Consider the following 6,980-nt stretch of genomic DNA (forward strand, 5'->3'; position numbering starts at 1 on the left):
GGTAATAATCAGTTATTACTGGTTGTTCCGTTCGGTAATGTATTCATGAATATTTTTCGTACAAAAATGCATTAATTTTTTTAACATATTTTTCTCAACAGCTCTACAAGTCTGTCAATTTGGAGGACTGCGTAAACCCCAACCGTTTTCGGATATCGGTGTAGTTATCGTTAAAAAAGGTGACGTGAAGTTGTAAGGCAATGAGATTGTCCAAACCGGAGCTGCCGGAATTGATCTCGTTGTGCGGGCTTGGATGGGGTAAACTAATTCGACGTGATGGAGCTTATGTAAAGCACAGGCATGAATAACATTTTCCTGTGGCTCAGTGGCCAGGTGCAAGTCTTACAACTGGACGCCACTTCGACGACTTGTGTGACCCCACCTTACTCCATTTTTCTGAACCAGGAAAGGGGACCTACAGTTTATCGCGGAATTCGAACCACGTGACATTCGCAGCAACTCTTCACACCACTGAAAGGCGAAGGGCAGATAAAGACGGACTTAAAATTTTCGTGGTTGGACCAGGATTCGATCCCATGACCTCTCGGTCTCCAGGCACACGCATATTTTTTTATTTTTTTTATTTTCATAATTTGGTCTGGGCGACCGTCACGTGCACCCATTCAGATTCATCATTGAATACTTCATTCCGTTTTTTTTATTTTTTATTTTTTTTATTGCAGAGGCAGCCAGCCCTCTGACCGAACATGCTGAGCTACTGCGCCGGCTCCACTAGAGCACCAGCCACGACAGAGGTGTTAGCGAAGTGAGGCATTTGCAGTCTGTCAAAACGACGTCGATGCTCTTATAGCGTTACCGAAAAGGACATTTTGTTTGTTTTTTTGTTTGTGCAGCATCTCTGTGGAGTAGAGTGAGACGTATATTCGAAGATGTTTGTGGGGTGTGACTATTGTGATCCACTGTGAGTGGTGCCTCGCTTGTTCGGTTAGATGAAAACACCATAACCAAGTGCTGTGGCTAAGTCTTTCTATGGCAACAACTGTAAGAAAGATCCTGCAGAGCATCTAGTGGGAATATGGAGCATTTAGAAAGGCAACGTGTCCACACCCTGTAGAGCATGGTGGGTTAGAACAGCGTTATGCAGACGAGCGTTATCCTGTTGGAAAACACGCCCTAGAATGCTGTTCACGAATGGAAGTACAACAGGTCGAATAGCCAGATCGAGGCACAAATTTACGGTCAGGTTGCGTGGGATAACCACGACAGTGCTCCTGTCATATGAAATCGCACCCCAGACCGAAACCCCAAGTGTAGGTGCAGTGTGTCTAGCACGCAGACACGTTGGCTGCAGGCCCTCAAGTGCTGATCTGCTAACCAACACGCGGCCAACACTGGCACTGAGGCTTCAACCAGCTTTCCTCAGAATACATAACGGGCCTCCACCCTGCCCTCCAATCACCTCTCGCTTGACACCACTGAAGTTGTAAATGGTGGTCGTTTCATCAACGGAATGCATTCTACAGTGTGATTCGTTTGGAGCTGTCCTTGAAGTAATCGATTTGCAACAGTTCGTTGTGTCACTGTGGTGACAACTGCTGCTCAGATTGTTGCTGCAGATGCAATACGATGCGCCAGAGCCATACGGCGAACAAGATGGTCTTCCCTTTCGGTAGTGCCCCGTGGCCGCGACCGTCTTGCGATCGTACGTTCTCGCGACCACCGCTGTCTGCAGTCATGTACAGTAACTACATTCCTGCCAAGTCCTGTAATATCGTAGAAGGAACATCCAGCTTGTTGTAGTCCTATTGCACGACTTCGTTAAAACTCTGTGAGGTGCTGATAATGGCGTCTTTGTCACCTTAAAAGCATTCTCGACTAACATCAACTCATCACGTCCAATTTCAAAGGCGACTAACGCTCACTACCGTTACAGCGTATTTTTAAAGCAAACCTGATTTGCATCCTGATAGTGGCGTGACGAGCGCCGCTCTTATGCAACTGGCACAAAATTTTAATACACAGCATCCTTCAGGTGTAGAAATACGCCTACCAACTTCCATTTGTCACACAATTCCTACTTGATGTTGTGATTTTCTTTTTATGTCAGTGTATATTGAAACACTGGTGTTTATGAAGGTTTGAGGCAGGGCAGGAAGTGCGGTAGACAGTCCAGTAACTAAGGCGGCTGTTCGTGAAAAGAAGGAAATCCAGTTCTGATTCTCAGTTTGGTACAAGTTTTCAATTCTCACAATACAATCCTGTGATGATGATACAAATTTTGAGAGGTGTTGGAGAAATGTAAATTTATGAATTTGAGGTTAGGGACCGTAGTCCTAAAACGACAGTCTCGAATATTATAAGCGAAAGTCGTTCCTGTACATCTGACAGTGGAATATGGTACTAAGATTGTAGCGTAAGCAACTTTCGAAGTGGTAGTATGGACCAAAACACGAAAAAAGTCGAATAAATGTGGGATCTAAATTGCATATCATAAGAGCTATGAGCAATTGTTCATCTTCGATACTGTGAAACCAATCTCTTCTACTACAAGCTCATTCGGTTCCATATTTTTTGGAGGAGGTAGTAGCTATCGACGAAAAAAATTTCCACTCAATATAGACTCTAAAATGCATACCTTAAATGCTATGGGCACTTCTTCACTAGCCGGCCTGTGTGGCCGTGCGGTTAAAGGCGCTTCAGTCTGGAACCGCGTGACCGCTACGGTCGCAGGATCGAATCCTGCCTCGGGCATGGATGTGTGTGATGTCCTTAGGTTAGTTAGGTTTAATTAGTTCTAAGTTCTAGGCGACTGATGACCTCAGAAGTTAAGTCGCATAGTGCTCAGAGCCATTTTTGAACTTCTTCACTAGAAGAGACGTGTTTCACAGTAGCGAAGATGAACAAGTACTGCCGGTCGTTGTGGCTGAGCGGTTCTAGGCGCTTCAGTCCGGAACCGCGCTGCTGTTACGGTCGCGGGTTCGAATCCTGCCTCGGGCATAGTTTAAGTAGTTCTAAGTTCTAGGGGACTGATGACTCAGATGTTAAGTCCCATATTGCTCAGAGCCATGTGAACCATTTTGAACAAGTACTCATAGCTCTCAAGGTATGCATATTTTCGCATTTTGGTCCAGAATTCCATCTCGGAAAGTTGCCTACCCTGTAACAACAGTAAAAGTATATGTATTCCTCTGACAGAGAGATTTCTGCTTGTAGCTACAAAATGCCATGGTGGTGTGATAATTTGGGAATTCTCTGTGATTAATGTCTGCACCGCAATGACCCTGACACAGAACCATCCTGAACATGTACCACAATAATAAAGAGCAGATACACAAGTAAATCTCCTATAAGTCACGATCTTGTAAGCGCTGATTATCGGTTGACAAAGTTGCCTAGAAGGGGTACAATTCTCTACACGGCGCCTCCCTCTTTGAATATCAACATTTAAGGCTCTCTAACTCACTATATCTTAAATGACAGCGATTGTGAACCACTAGACTGTAACACTGTGCTACATGCATTAATCGAGCAACTGCTGCTGCGGGCCGAAAGGAGGTGCCATAGAGGATTTAAGTCAGCTTGGAAAATTCCTAATGTGCCTCAGCTGCGAGGATGCTCATCACGGACAGCTGACCATCGTGCGTAAACCCCGTGGCCGGTGCTGCAAATCTGCAATTCTGCGACCAGCGCGCCCATGAGTAGATTCGAATGTTGGATTGCGCCTTGATCAACGCCGCGGAGTGAGCACTTCGATCTTCACTCTAAGGTGTCGTTCGGCCAACACTCTAAATCTCTCTCAAAACCTCCTTCTCCAAAAAGCTCCAAGTGGAACACCTCAACAAATTCTCAGTACCAGCTGTACGCGGCAGGATTTTACCACACCAATTGCATAATCAAATACTGGCGCACAGTCTCCCTCTGTGAGATGGGCATAAATCACTCCCCCATAGAATGACTTGCTGCCACAGATTACTGAGGCCCCTAGTTCGTCTTCTGACATCACCGTCAGATCCCCAATCGTGACGCTTATTTTCAGTGCGCACGGGAAATAGCTTGGCGTGGGAACCCAAACATCTCAAAAAGTGTGCCAGGTGTGCTGGTGAAACAGCGTCAGGCAAGCTGCAGTGCGGGGCTGCTTCACACTCTGAGGAGAAACGTTTTACAATTGTAATAGATAGGATCTTCTTAAAAAAGATACTCTGGTAGCAGACCCGCAAATACCTGCAGATTCCAAAAAAGGTTCTCTCCAGACAGCGAACAATTTCCAGAGCGCTGGCCCATTGTGGGATTAAGTCTGAAAGTCGTAAAAAAAGTCCCGCGGCTAGCATTGGGAACAATACATCTTGCAAGGGGACCCTCCATACTGTAAATCACGGATTTTGATGCGCTTCAAATATGTTGTAGAGGCACTTATCCTGAGTACCTGGCTATCCGGTTTTTTTGCGATGGGCCTTAGTTTTTGAGAAAATCGAAGTTCATATCGCGCTTTGTATACCCGTAACATTACATTTATTTGAAGCAAGTGAGCGTAGCGCAGCGGTAAAGGTTCACAGTTACCGCGCTGGAGGTAATGTGTTGGAAACCTGCTCGGGTACTACTTTTGTTTTTTTTTTTTCAAAATCGACCGAATTTTTCAATTTCATTTCAAAGAATATCAACAAACAGTGTAAGGTGTGCGACATTATAAAGATATATTCAATTATTAATTTTTTCAAATATTCATTCCGTTTGTGGTTCGCAGTTGGAGTTCCAAATGTTCGTACAACGGTCGCTTCTTATATTACCTGAAATCGATCTCCGCCCATTATCGTCCCCTCTCCCGTGAATACCGTTAGCCGTAACGGGAACCCGAGCTCCTAGGCCAATGAGGATGCGAGTTGTATTCCTTTACGTTCGCATCTAACTACAGCGTCAGTTGCTCGCAAAGCGTCTCTAGTGCCGTGTGTTAGAAAAATTCCGTGAAATGGAAGAACCAAGTGTTTCTGCAGTAGTGCAGCCAGAAGAAGATCCACAAGTAGAGGAGTTGAACGAAGAATCAAAAGGTGAAATCACAAATGCCATTAAATACGCCGAAAATCTACTCCTCGATTTGAATCTCGTAACGAATACACCACCTAGCGTGATCGCTGCCAATTCCGTTGCAATTGGCGATGTGAGATGTATCGCAATACAGGATCTCTTGGCCGAAAGACAGATCATTATTGATGATGAACTGATAGATTTCAACGAATAAGACGAATTGGGAGAATATGATGCGAACCACAAACGGAATGAATATTTGAAAAAAATAACAATTGAATATATCTTTATAATTTTGCACACCTTACACTATTTGTTGTTATTCTTTGAAATAAAACTGGAAAAATTCGGTCGATTTCGAAGAAAAGTACACGAGCAGGATTCGAACACGGTACGTCCAGCGCGGTAGCCGTGAATCTTTACCGCTGCGCTGTGATGACTTGCTCGAAATATAGGTAATGTTACGGGTATACAAAGCGAGCAATAAAATTCAAAATCGATTTTCTCAAAAACCAAGGCCCGTCGCTAAAAAACCGAATAGCCAGGTGCTCAGCGTAAGTGCCTGTACAACACATTTGAAGCGCATCAAAATCCGTGATTTACAGTATGGAGGGTCGCCTTGTAAGTGCCATTGTACTTGCAGACGGGTGCTTCCACCTTCCCAGAACGGCGGCCCATTAGGGTTTCATTGTAGCAGCTCTCTGAGCAGCATGTCTCCCCACAGAGAGGCAACATAAACAGATCACAGGATTTTTGTCATCAGAAAGAAAGACCTATCACCTCTAATTACCCACTGCAACTGGATACCAAGGCAAGCAATACGCAGTGACTGTCAACGCATTTCGTAAACCGTCATAACTCTCCTAGTCCCTTCCTATTTCAATAATAGTGCATTAAATATGCCTGTAATCATGACTGGAATTAATTAAAAATGAAAGGAGACAAGTTCTACGAACTTGCCACCTTTCACAACTTTCGAGGATCGGGGTACCTTACCTCAAATTTATACATTTACCCCTCTCCATTATAGTAAGTGCATCACACCTGAGGTTGTCACAAAATAGTCTTGTTGGCACGCGGAAAACCGTGTTGTAAACTACTCGAAAAAATGTCTGCTACTGCCAGTAACTTTGGTAAGCGGCCTAACTGAAGGTCAGTTGAAATATGTAAAATATATGGTTCAAATGGCTCTGAGCACTATGGGACTTAACTGCTGAGGTCATCAGTCCCCTAGACTTAGAACTACTTAAACCTAACTAACCTAAGGACATCACACACATCCATACCCGAGGCAGGCAGGATTCGAACCTGCGACCGTAGAAGCAGCGCGGTTCCGGACTGAAGCTCCTAGAACCGCTCGGCCACCGCGGCGGTCTCTGAATAAAAGAAAACTCAGAAAAGTGGACAAAGTTGTAACTGTGTGTCATAAAGGAACACCACGCCTGCCCATCTTTGTGACAGATGAATTATCCATGTCCGAGGCTTCACCTCACAATGTTGTCGTGAACTGGTTAGTATACCCTCCACCATACTGAAGGGGATATGTAAATATAGAAAAAAATTCTACCTTTTGAGAATTAGAAGCCCTCGAGCAACATTCATGGTCTCCTCCATACCTGAATGTGCGCAATACTGGGCCGTTCTCTACAACCGACCTAGTGTGCTTAACGTGACTGAGTCAAGCAGTATACCCTTAATACTATGTTTCAACGTTACAGGAATGTCTCTTCGCCCTTCCATTCACATCAACTTACATATACTCACATTTCCAAAAATTCCATCCACGTTATCCTTAACAACGAGATTATCCTGTGCATAGATCGCTTCCCTCCCTATCTGACACAACGATTGTGTACATCTCCGCGGGACGCCAGAAATTTGATGAACACGCGTCGTCGAGGATAATGTACTGAGTTCCATCAGTTAACATTCATTGTTTGAGAAAGTATTCCAGCATTTGCAACAAGATTTTGGTCTGTAGTACACTGCCTGGAAAAAAC

Source organism: Schistocerca nitens, chromosome 3 (assembly GCF_023898315.1).
Source record: "Schistocerca nitens isolate TAMUIC-IGC-003100 chromosome 3, iqSchNite1.1, whole genome shotgun sequence".
Classification (NCBI taxonomy): Eukaryota; Metazoa; Arthropoda; class Insecta; order Orthoptera; family Acrididae; genus Schistocerca; species Schistocerca nitens.